Source organism: Lissotriton vulgaris, chromosome 7 (genome assembly GCF_964263255.1).
Source record: "Lissotriton vulgaris chromosome 7, aLisVul1.2, whole genome shotgun sequence".
NCBI classification, from domain to species: domain Eukaryota; kingdom Metazoa; phylum Chordata; class Amphibia; order Caudata; family Salamandridae; genus Lissotriton; species Lissotriton vulgaris.
The window spans coordinates 1,690,479,486-1,690,492,242 of NC_141695.1; the positions used below are offsets into that span (position 1 = coordinate 1,690,479,486).

At 45.4% G+C, this 12,757-nt stretch overlaps 1 protein-coding gene across 2 annotated transcripts in view; it reads left to right on the forward strand.

Annotated features, from left to right (window-relative positions):
* Positions 1-693: 693 nt before the first annotated feature.
* Positions 694-12,757, forward strand: part of EEF1A2 (eukaryotic translation elongation factor 1 alpha 2) — a 69,677-nt gene continuing 57,613 nt past the window's right edge. Inside the window, exon 1 of one of the 2 annotated variants that reach the window (XM_086932810.1) lies at positions 694-844. The gene's annotated coding sequence lies outside the window, so the exon portion shown is untranslated. Of the gene's footprint in view, positions 845-2,042; positions 2,162-12,757 lie in introns of those variants that run through there. The other variant, XM_086932811.1, reaches the window with a different exon arrangement.

Consider the following 12,757-nt stretch of genomic DNA (forward strand, 5'->3'; position numbering starts at 1 on the left):
ACTTTTTTTTCAATTTCAGTTCTTTTTTATTGAAGATTGAAAAACGAAAAGCAAAGACAATACAATAAGTCTTCCAATACATAGATTAATACAATCGTGGCAATAAATGACGCTTACAGAAAATCAAAGGAAGAGAAATAAAGAAGGATAATAAGAATAAGAAATAAGGACAGGTATATCAAGATATAAATGATACTCGGTCGGTGGAAGCATGAGCCATATTACAAGCAACAGTAAAATATACAGTAAAATATACAATCGTTGGAGCATATAGAGACATACAGAGCCAATGAAGCATATATGGATAGACCACATTTAGAAGGTATATCATGGGGATTTGTATTTCACTTTAACTACACTGCACGGATGCTGCGCGGCGTTCCAAAAAACCATTAGCAAAGCCACTGGGTCGCAAAGGAGACACCTATTGGCTTTGTCAGTATTTGTTTACTTTCCATCTTTCCTTCCCGCGAACTATTATCACCGTCATCTTTTTCTCCTCCTTCTCCCCTTCCTGCGCGCTCTCTCTCTCTGTAGACCCGTTTTTCTTATGTCACGCCTTTACTACCTTCATTCACTCACTTCTTCCCAGCTCCCTCCCGCCTCTTCTCTGCCAATCCTCTCCTCCTCGGTGCCCTCTGCCCTCCCTCGCGACTCTGCTCTCTCTCCCCCCTCCTCTTGGTACCGCAATGCTGTAATGCAGGGCTGACTGGATGGATGGAGCGAGGGAGGGTGGAGGAGGGAGGGAGGTGTCTGCATTGCGCCGGAGCGGGCCCCCCCCTGGCAGGGACATAAAGCGGCGGTTTCGGAGCTGACACCCCTGCTGTCTGCAGCCCTGCTCCAGGTGAGAGCTCAGCCCCGTCGGGGGAGGCAGGGGTCTGCGCGGGAGGGGGGTCGGCGTGGGGTGAGGTAGGTGCTGGTCGCGGGGGTCCCAGGGCAGCCGGACGAAGGTGACCCTGGCAAGGGGGAAGGAAAGGGACTCGGATGAGCAAAGTGGTGTGGGACGAGGGACCTCAGATGGAACGGGGGCTTAGCACCCCAAGGGAGAAGAGGACAGGTGACCTTACGGGGGAGTCTAGGATACCCCTTAGAGTAGAGAGAGCTGATGACGGTGCGAGTGACTCTAAAAACCTGAAAGTTCTTAGGGGGAGGTGGAATAATATATGGAGATGCTGCATGGGGCCCGGGGAGGGGAGATGGCACCTGCCCTAGTATGGGTGTTTTTTTTAGTTTGCTTTCAAAAAGTGCGACTTTTACGTCACAGTGACTGGCACGGTGCCTTGCATAGAGCTGAGGGGCGGCACCTGGCTGCCTCCACCGCTAAGTGCACACAGGAAAAAAGTAAACATGGCTGCATGGGGTGGGCGGTCGGCTGACGCAGTTTGCACCCTGGCAGTCACCTGCGTTTAATCCTGCGTCGCGTGAGCTCTGTCCTAGTAGCAGCAGGTAACACTTAGACCACTCGTTTCTCCCATCCCCATCACCTGCAGCACAATTGCCTTACTCCCCGATACCCCTCACATGCCAAGGGGACGGGTGATATGTGTGCGGGGCGAAGGTTAGAGAGAGCTTCTGCAAAACTGCCCGTTTGACGAGATGGCACACTTCTAGACACCCTCTTGCCCCTCCCATCGCCTGCTTTGCCCCCCCACCCCCTGTACGTAGGACCCCGCCCCATCCCAAAGGGAGTCTTCTGATGTCTACTAATGGAGGGCGAACACCCCCTGCTGGGCGGTGGGCACGGGCTGCGCCCCCGAGGGACACCAGTGGGTTTGCAGCTCTCTCCCGGCTGCCCTGGGGAGCTGAAACTGGCAGAAGATGCAGTTGTTTTCAGCAGAGTACAAGCCCCGCCCACTCCCTGGGCACTGCCATCACTCCGCTCCGGACACCTCAGCCCCCTAAAGAATATTGGTACTTGAATGACAGGACCATGTGATGGGGAGGGAGTTAATGTAAATGTTGCTACAATTTAGCCTTGGTGGTACACCCCCTCTACCCATCATCCCCGTGCCCACAGCTGACTGCTATGCTAAGGTCTGCCTGATAACGCAGGTTGGCAGCAGCTGTTGTTGACTTAACGGTGCCACCCTCCCTGGGCACCGCAGCCTGGCGAGGGTGATGCAGGAGTTAAGCCGAGGGACATCAGTGCACATTCTGATAAGTGAGTGAGCTCAGGTGCAACCTTGGCAGTAAACACCTACCCCCCCCCCCCCCGTTCCCGCTGTGCTTATGGTATGGCCCATGCGGGAGTTGGGAGGGGGAGACGAACTAGCCAGCAATAATTGGCTGAAACAGAAGTGTACAGGGGGAAGTAGACGAGGGACCATGTTTTGCGGAGATGCTGAGTTGGTTAGGTGAAAGGTTGTACCTCTCACCACCTCCCCTTAGCAGCCCCCTTATCTTCAGCCCCCCCCTCCCCCATCGTCCGCACTTAATTTCCCTACAAACATATAAAAATAAGCTGCCTTTGGGTGATGACTCAGCACTACTCCGCATGTTCTGAGATTGGGGCGCCCCACTTTACTCTTCCAAAATGAACATTTCCAATTTAACAACACCAGCATCCCACCTCACCCCAGACTCTCCTTCGCCTGGTGGCCATCATTGGCAGCGCTGGCAGGGACAATAAGTTGGGTGGTGCAAGCTGCAGTAACCTCCAGATAAGGGTCCTGGTACTCCCCCCCCCCCCCCCCCCCCCCCAATTAAGCACTGGAGCATGGGCCCTGAGTCTCCCATATCTCAGTTATTCATTGGTCTTTGGCAGAATGGAGTCCCCTGGAAGGGTTGAGGTGGCCCTGAAGGATTGCCCCCCCCCCCCCCCCGTGCAACAAGGGCTGCGGGTCTCTTTGTTAAGCCCTTAGGTGGGTCTGATGTCCAGCTTATTTCAATTAACTCTGATTGGGTCTGGCTGAAGGGAATTTGCCTTGATGTATTGACTAAAGCTATCGTTCCTTATCCGATTCAAAGATTAACGAACACTGTTTCACTGGGGTTGAATGTAAATATCCTTAAAAGGATGCATAGGTAAGGGCTAAGGGTCCTAGTCAGCCAACAAGGGAATAGCAATGTTGTCTTTGCAAATACAATGCCATATACTGACTTGAATGGAGAGCAATGTAGTTGCGAACATATGGGGCAAGATGAAGTAGCCGTACCATATCGCTCTGGGAAATGTATAGGGCATTTACATTTTAACAAGCAGCATACACTAAAGAGATAAGGTGTGGGCCGGCCCCCACCTTGTTTACCACTTGGTTGTGGTGGCAGACCAGTTCTGCTGAGCTGGTTAAATATATCCCTCTGCTTATCCTACAACTCTAACACTGTGCTCACAATTATGATAGTAGGACTGGTTCCATGCACACCTTGTGCTACACTTTTAAGTACAAATAATCAATGGACAAATTAATCAAAAATTTCAACTTGAAGTCCATTACTTCAAAACAATAATAAAACAATTATTTTTGTAAGCTAACACGTTTCGTCCATCGAAATGATAGGCCTTCTTCACAGCAAACAGTAAGTTTCTAAAAGGACTGATCATAAACTGCAATTCATGATGCCAGTTTGGTGGTGGTTTGTTTGCTTGATTAATATCTTGTTAAAATGACAGAGGTTTTCTGTTTGTTCAATTCTTTAGTTGCAGTTAGCATGCGCTGATCACAAATTTATGCAGCACACCATTCCGCTTGGTGTGTATGAACCATAACTTAACATGGGGGCCCAAAAAACCTAGATAGCATTGCACCAGCCAGAAAACTCATTTGTTTTTCTTTCAGTGACCTGGATACCTTCATTGGTGACAAACAATTCTCTACAAATCTACCTTACATTACAAGATATTGATTAAATAAACAAATCACAACCAAATGGGCATTATAATTTGGATTTAATGCCTTGCCTTTTTCAAAACTTACTCTTTGCCTTGAATAAGTTATATCATTTCAATGAATGAAACACATTGGCTGATACAAAGATAATCTTTCAATCTTGTCTATTCTGAAAACCTAATTGAAATATATAATTATGAATTGAGAAGAAACAACTATGAAATGACTCTGACAGTCAAGATCTTCAGGCAAAAATGTTTGATTCATGAATGCATTGAATATTTGTTATTAACTTAACCCGTTAAGCGCGCCGCAAATTCCGCCCCAGTGCGGACGTTCGATTGCGTTAACGGGATCCGGACGTCCAACGGTCGTGCGCAGCACTAGCGAGGTAGTGCACGCGACGACCGTTGGAGGTTCGCAGCACTGAACGGGTTAAGAGTGCCGCTCATTGTATGAATTTAATGTGTTGACGTTGCTGAACTTTTGTTAAGTAGTAATGTGAGGATCCTTAGCGCCTGTGTCCCTGAAGGAGGCTTGCGAGCAGCACAATGTTGAAATGGCACAATATAGATGTATTGTGATGATTGATACACCTGCAGATTGTAACATTGGCATTTAATACTTGTTATGTACTGGTAGGTTACGCTTGTTGCTTGCGAAGTGCATTTTGATGAGGCAGTCTCAAGGTGCACTAGGAAGGGGGGGATGTAAGTACCACTTTGCCCACATGCGCTGGTTATTTTCTGCTCTGCTGTAATCTCATAGACTCTAGCTTCCACCATGTGTGCCCTTGCTCTTATGTCATGATCATGCCATATAGACCTAATTACCGATACAAGTTTGGCATTGGTAAAACATTAAGGGCAGAGAAAGGCAGCATGGCTAAAAAAAACGCACCGCCCAGTCTAGTCACTCTTGTATCACAACACGTGTATTGCCAATCTCAAATGACCGTCTGCCACATGGTCATAAATTAAATACAGTTTTAACAGAAAGATGAGAGTCAATAACATCTTTATGGGACGTTCCAGTGTTCAAATAAAATTCCATTCACTGTGTTCTTGTGTACACAGAAAGATTCTTTATTTCCTTGACCTCAGTGACAAAGAGGCACAGCCAACGCGTTTCGCCCTGTAAAGAGCTTCTTCAGGGCAATGTACTGTGTAAGCACTATCTCAAAGTCCAATTAGGAACCACCAGCATTGTACTGCACTTAGACCGATCCTTGCTCCCTCATAGAATTTAGTAATTCATCATGTATTTCACAGAAATACCGTAGGTTAATAGTTTAAAAGACAAGTCAAATGTCGTTATTTATATAGTTCCAGCGTTTCCAAGTCCGAAGTTCGTCCCCACGTCCAGAAAGTCTTCATCCATTGGTAAAACATAAATGCTTAGAAGCCGACCAAGCCCACATCTCTGAATTGTTTTTCCCTTCCGCCCATTCAATATCTTACATAGCCCCCCCCCCCCCCCCACACAAACACACACAGACACACATAGCATACCTTTTATTATGAACCGGCCACTGACCGCAATGAAGTGTGTAAATACTAATCTAACTCCATGCGCGCTTTGATAGTAGGGAAGGTTATAAAGCGCATCGAGGCAAATCTACCAAAAAGTTTTTTGATACACTTGTTCGAAAGTACATCAACACACTACTGTGACCGGTCCTCACAACGCACAAGTCCTCACAAAGATAGTGTTTGTCAGGTTCTGCCAAGGTTGACCTTCAGTGTGGGCTATACATACACAAACACACACACCAACACGCACTCACGCACAGACAAACACAACTTCTTGCTCCCTCCCTGCATTTGTCATGTCGGTGGCACTACGCAAAGGATTATCTACAAATAAAGCGCGAGCTGATAGTTTTGGGGTTCCCCTTCTGCTGCAAATGGAAAGGGTTTAAATGATCTTTCTACTTTTACCCAGGCATTGTCAAGGTACCCACATGGATTTCAGTGTTTGCACGTGCAAAATAAAAAGACAATATTTTATTGGTAGTATTCAGCAACGTTTCCGTCATCATTATGCAATCAGTGGTATGCGAAATATTACTATTGCAATGTTGAATCCATTTATATTGGTGGCGGTGGGTTTCCCATGTTGGGATGTCAGCAACGTTTCCGTCATCATTATGCAATCAGTGGTATGCGAAATATTACTATTGCAATGTTGAATCCATTTATATTGGTGGCGGTGGGTTTCCCATGTTGGGATGCTTGCTGCTGCGACGGCCTGGCACGGTGCCCGCAGACATGGCGGGCACAGCTTGGGCTATCTCGCCCCTCCCCCCTCCGCGCAGCGACGGCCAGGCTGCGTGACACAGCAAGCTGATGGGTAGTTTGGGCGCAGGGCACATCGCGGTCCTCGGTGGGTGGGGCGGCTACAGTGCAGGCTGTGGGCAGAGAGGCCTATGGGACGCAGGTAGAAGAGGGGCACCCTGCTGTACATATTTTTCGGTCGACGTCATGTGTTGTTATCGTGTTGTGGCGCGTGATGCCGAGATAGGGAGGGATTATGTCTTCCATCGCCCCGCCCCCTGGTAATACATATGTGGAAGAGAGATAGGAGGGCAGAAGGGTGGGGGGAAGAGGGGATTACGTGACCGAGTTAGAAAGATGATCCTGGGGGAGAAATTGAGAAGGTGAGAGTGACCCAGTGGGAGGCGGCTTTAGAGTGACGTCACCGGGCTGCCACTGGGATATGCTCGCCATAGATACCTGTTCTCAAATTATATATGTGACATTACGAGTCTGCTGTGTGCTTTAAAAGAGCAGTAAAAGAGCAGTTCTAGGGCAGTCCTGGTGTGTGTGTGGGGGGGGGGAGGGTTTGGGGGGGTGGGGGGGTGGCAGGTGGGAGCACCTTGCAGACCCCTGTAGGCGCCTATCTCTGGTTAAGGCGCTGTATTAGTGCACCAACCAAGGAAAGCAGCCCAGACCTAGCAGGGCCCAGTCGGTAGCCCAACCCTGCAGGTACCCCCTAACAAGGGCCACTGGAATTATGCGGCAGGGTTTACTAAATTATGTGGAAAAAAAGGTAAACTATGCGACCTACTGTGGAACATTTTGTGATAGTATTACCTCATATTTTTTTTTCAGTGTTCACGTTAATCCTAGTTAATAGTTTCACCTGATTAGTACCGGTTTAACATCTAAATAAATTAGTAAGCAACTGAAAGATGACCAGTCAATATTTGCTTACGGCCTTTCACTGGGCGCACCACAGGTCTCTGTGATTTTAGTAACTTTTTGTTTATAACTCTGTTTATTAAGAATAAACATAAAACAAATATAAACAATACTGGTGCAGTCTCAAAACAAAATACAGTTCCTGAGGACAACATGAAATCTAAATGAAACAAAAGAATACATTGGGTCAAAGGAAAATGCAGTTATATCATCAATCCTTGCGGCAGCCAGCTCATGGTGTTACGTTGTCGTCGACAGCATCTAACGCATCACTAAATGGGGTGCAGATAAAACTTCTACTTTCGTTCCAGGGGCCCCATACCTTGGTCCATCTACCTGGGCAACCCCTGCTTTCAAACACCGCCCTCTCAGCTTGCATGCACCAGCCCATGTCTGATGCCCAATCAACGTGTCTGAGTGCAACCCCACCCTTCCAGGTTCTAGCAATATTGCGTTTGGCGACCATACAGGCCAGTGTGACCCAGAGACATTCGAACCTGGTTAGGTCTGTAGCAGATTTTGGTAACTTTTGATCCGTTTGAGGTAGAAACATTTAAAAAAAAAAACAAATCTTCAGATTATGTAGAAGATGGCGGGTTATGTGGCAAATGTGGCCAATCCAAAATTATAGGGAAAACAACACAGTCACAGAGTCACATAATTCCAGGGGGCCTGCCATTATCCCCATGGTAGGAGGGCTTCTTCTGCATCCCCATTCTTTCTTTGGCCGCTCTGCTGAAGCCGCTTCAACTAATATTTTATGACAAGACCTGCGCCAACGATGAAAGATAGAAAAAATACCAACCTGTATGATACTTCTTCAGGTTTATTTGCTGCTGAAGAGATATATGCACTCCTACAGGTTCTGTGTTTGTATCCCTATAAGGCTGGCTCAACCGTCATTGAATATATTAGCCATTTTAAGCTGAGTGGTCGAAACACCATTTACATCATCATTGGAATTAATTGGAGATGTATTAGCGTTTATATAAAGAAAAAACAAATCACAAATGAAGATACATAGTCAGTAAATAAACTGTGCAGCTCTCCTCTTACGTGAAATAAACAATGTGTACCTGCCACTTTCAGAAGAGTAGACATCCCTTCTGCAGTAGGTGCAGTGCACTGACCCAATTAAAGAATTGCTGGTAAGAAACTACTCTACTTTACTGCCTAGTTATTTCAAGCACAAGACCGGTTGAAACATAGATGTTAGTTTGTGTCATCAAAATCACAGTGAATATGGAAAACATGATAAAGGGAGTATCTCAGTGCCCCACCAATCAGAAGACAATGCTTCTAGCTTGAAACATCTCCCAGGTTAATGCAAAAGGAACAATTGATGGACGGAATGCTGAACAATGCAAACATTCACCCCCCAGACACAGATCTGGGTTTAATCCATTGTTCTTTTGCTCATCACGCCACCCCAGTTTAGACCAACCATATGCATATCAGTCTTGACACTGTTCCTCATGGGAACAGTCCAGCCCCAACTCCCAAGCCAGGTCCTCCCTGGACTAGAAAATGGTGGGCAACAGAACGATGGATTAAACACAAATCTTTGTGTCTGGGGGTGAATGTTTGCTTTATTCAGCATTCCGTCCATCATTTGTTCCTTTTTCCCACATCTTCCAGGTTATGCATACCTGTCAACCTCTTGACTTAAAAGTGCGGGTCATGTGAAGTCTTTAGGAAGGTGATCCAGTTACGCTGAATAGAGTATGAGCTCTTTTTTGGAGAGTGCTCAAGGTTTAAAAAGTTGGTGGCCCTATGAAAATATATGGTGTTTTTTTGCTTGCTAGGTGAGTGAATACCAATAAAGAGAGGGTAACGTCCATCATATTTGGTTGACTTAACAGATATGCAATTTGTCCCCATTGAAGTCCCAAGATTATTTATATTATCACTTGATTGACAATAGAAAATTGGGCACAGGTGTATCTTGTTGAATTACTCCAAGTCCACAAACCCATGGGAAGCTGTCACAAATATTGCATGCTCTGCAGTGATGATAACACTGTCATTTGATGTCATCATTGATGTCATCAATGATGTAATTTGAACTGTGATGAGGGATTTAATATTCAGGGGCGGTTGGTGACATTTTAAAGTGATGGGGCGCAAAGTGATTTGCATACTGCACCATAGCGAGCGAGCGCAGCGAGTGAGCCCGAACCCCATAAGGGGGTTTTGGGGGGATTACCCCCCCAAGAAAATTTTGAAAAAAAAGAAGAAAAATCGTGCAAATTTGAGAAAGCAGGAAGGTTAATAAAGCAATTGTGAAAGTGCAGTTATTACATTAATAGATGGCATAACATAGGTAGCTGCTTATAATAGATGGCATAACATAGGTAGCTGCTTATAATAGATGGCATAACATAGGTAGCTGCTTATTCAGAATAACCACAGAGCTTCATACATTCCGTCCTATTACTCAGGTGCTGAATTCAGTACAGTGCAATAATATCAAATTTCAGTATAAATACAGTATAAATACATATAAATACATATAAATATAAATACATATATCTTGTGCAGTATCGTAATACATCTCCAACATTCTCTTTTACCAGACCTCACATCATTACCAGACCTCACATCATTCTCTTTTTCTCTCTCTCATTTTTAAAAGTTTACAACGCATCAACTCAAATCACAAGCCACATATTCACATAATGTTCACTTATTCACTTATTAGGTTTAAGGATCATCGTGTATTTCTGTAGAAACTACTCTTAACTCTCCCAATTATTTAGTTGCTGTAATAAAGCTGTAAACGGTAATAGGAACTGCACCTCACTTCCATGGACTGAAGATAAATGCATCGTCACAAGTCCAGACAACAACAGCTTACTGGCTCTATAAAGCCAGGCCCGGATGCTCAAAGCAAATCTTACACTTTTGTGTAAGACTACTTTTAGGTGTTCACAGGCTACATCAGAAGTTTTACGTCTCTGCTACTAAGTATGTGGAAAGAAAGATCTGCCCAAAGAGCTCATCACGACAGAGATATAATTTCTCTTACTCACCAACAAAATCAAACAACCACAGACCCCAACATGGGTATTGGACATCAACTTTGAGAGCTTTCCTGCCAAGCTAACACTCAACTCTCCAGAAAGAACTCCTTTAAAAAGCACATCACCTAGAAAATGCATGGCATTAGTTTTCACTACTGAAAAAAACATGAAACTCTACCTCGCCAGAACAGGCTTTAGGGCATCAGTGCAAGTCTTAATACTCACCTGGATGCAGGCCATGATCTACTCAATGGTTCCCCTTTACCAGGGGAACCGTTAAGTAGATCATAGCCTGCAGGGTCATTTTGCAGAACTAATAACTACTAAAATTCGCCAAAGCCAGGTAAATTAAACCGCAGAAATAATTCTGGTGCTTATTTACAAGCTCCTTGTACCTCACTTTTTCCCAGTTTAAAAGTGACTCCCCAGCGGCTCAAGGGACTTGTAAATAAGCCCCTCTGTGTCGCTCAAAAATTGTGCTATTTGTTGTGACATGTTAGTGTATTTTACAACTAAAGATACACAATATGAGAGTATTGCTAAAAATATTAGTTGAAAAACGTAGGATTTTGGATTACTCAAACACAATTTAAGATTTGTGCTGTGAATTGCTGCACTGAAAGAGTCAAACATTTGGGTTCAAACTAGATAAATACATTCATAAGCTCAATTAAGAAGGAAAGTCCAATGGATCAAAGCAGGGTAGACAATGTAATATAATTAATTATTGATAACAAAAACCATATTATGTTTCTCCGTTAGCAATTATTTACTCTGCAATCTGTGGCTCTTGAAATATCGAATACAATTAAAAATACTAACAGTTATGTATGGCTCCTGGTGTGGCACTACCTACTTGAGATTTTTTCTACAGAATGTGCAGGGGTGTCGTTTCTGATGGTTTTCCAGGACATACAGCGGGTTTCCAAGGAGATTCTTCATTCCGTTGATGGGACCTAGTACTACATGCAGAATGCTTTTCAGGGGTGCCAGAATAGTATCACGGCAGGGGTATTTCTGTATAACTTAAGCAACCTGTCTTGTTAACTATACTCACTATTATACAAGAAGATAGATTCACGACGACGGGTCGATGAGTCAGAGTGAGACTCGAGGACTCGGAGTCGAGATTGAATGATGATGAAACCACTGGTTTTCAAACACGGTCACCACACAGGGCACAGACACAGAGGCAGGCTGGCTGATGCGCACAGGCAGGGCAGACACGAGACACCAAATAGGCAGGGCCATCTGGGGGTAGGGGGGTGTAGTATTGTAGTCTGGGAGGAGCATGAGTAGCGCTAGTGAAAACTACTCATAAAAAAAGAAATAGAAGCAGCAACAGGCGGAAAAAGCACTTGCGGGTAGAAAGCTACAATAACAAGACGTGTGGCCGCGAGACGGGGGGCAGGAGGTGAACCTGTGAGTGGTGTTTGCGGCAAAGGAAAGCCAGGGCGCTGAAAGCTGGTGAATGCCTTTAAAGTTATGCAAATGCTAATGTTTGAGCGAGCGCTTATATGTCTAGAAAAAAATGTGTGGTCTCTCATTAATGGTTGTGATACAAAGCAGTGAAATCATACGTGAGAGGCCGGCGTGCCTTTAATTTGCCAGAGTCTCTTGTACAAACGTCTTCCATTGTTTAAACCTTGTAAAAACAACCAACAGCATGACAGGCTCATGGTTGGGTTTTCTATCGTAAATAGCTTCTTAAATGATGCAAATGCTAATATTCAAAGGACGATTCCATAATGAAAAACAATTAACTGAGCACGGCGTCACACACACAGCCTAAGCCTGATCCAGCCCCAAGGCTTGTCTGATCACTCCCGCCCAAACTAAGGGCCCAACACAGATTGTGGCAAGAGGGTCGCCGCCACCTCCCGGCCTGTGCGTCACATGGGCTAGGCCCAAGCCGACCTCTGGGCCCTCACAACTGCGGACGCACAGGGAAAGCTCTCCAGTCAGCGCTCTGGTTCAGGAGGTATGCCGGCGGCACTCACCCTAGAGTACTTGTCCACTATCCAACTGCAGTGCAGCTCACCTCACACACCAGGTCCACGAGGCGACTAGAACTGGATCCTGCAGCCTGCCTGCCATCCGACGTCAGCAACCTGAGTAGCGCCGTGCACCGCGAAATGACCAATCACTGCATGACTACATTCAAGGCAAACACAGTGATTGGCCATTATGTAGTGCGGCTGAGCAGTAGTGCACCACCCACGCGGGGCATCCAATAATGGATTGCCCTGCCCTGCTGCCCGGTGACCGGCCAATCCTGGTGCTGCAGGGTCCATGTGGGCTAGTGGGGCTACGCCCCTACGCTCCAATGGACGCACCGCGGCTGTGAATATCTGATGTCATAAGACGTGCATGATGGAGTGGCATTTTTTAGTTAGTTCATTAAACTGTAACTTATGAAGTTTAGTTGTTTTTCGTATTTCAGACATTAGCTCTTATCTCATTTTAACCCCTAACTATAACATTATTTGAAGTTTTTCTTCTTCCAGTGAATTCTGGGGAAGTTGGAAATACAAATTTGGATTTGATTTGTACTTGTTGACCCGTAGTGACTGGATATTAGACAAATCGTTTAATGTAGGCTTGCTGATCACTATCAACTGGTGACTCAAACATCGAATTGGGGTTTAATAGTTTTTTTGACCAGTATTAAATGATAACTTTAAAACAACATTGAATTTTA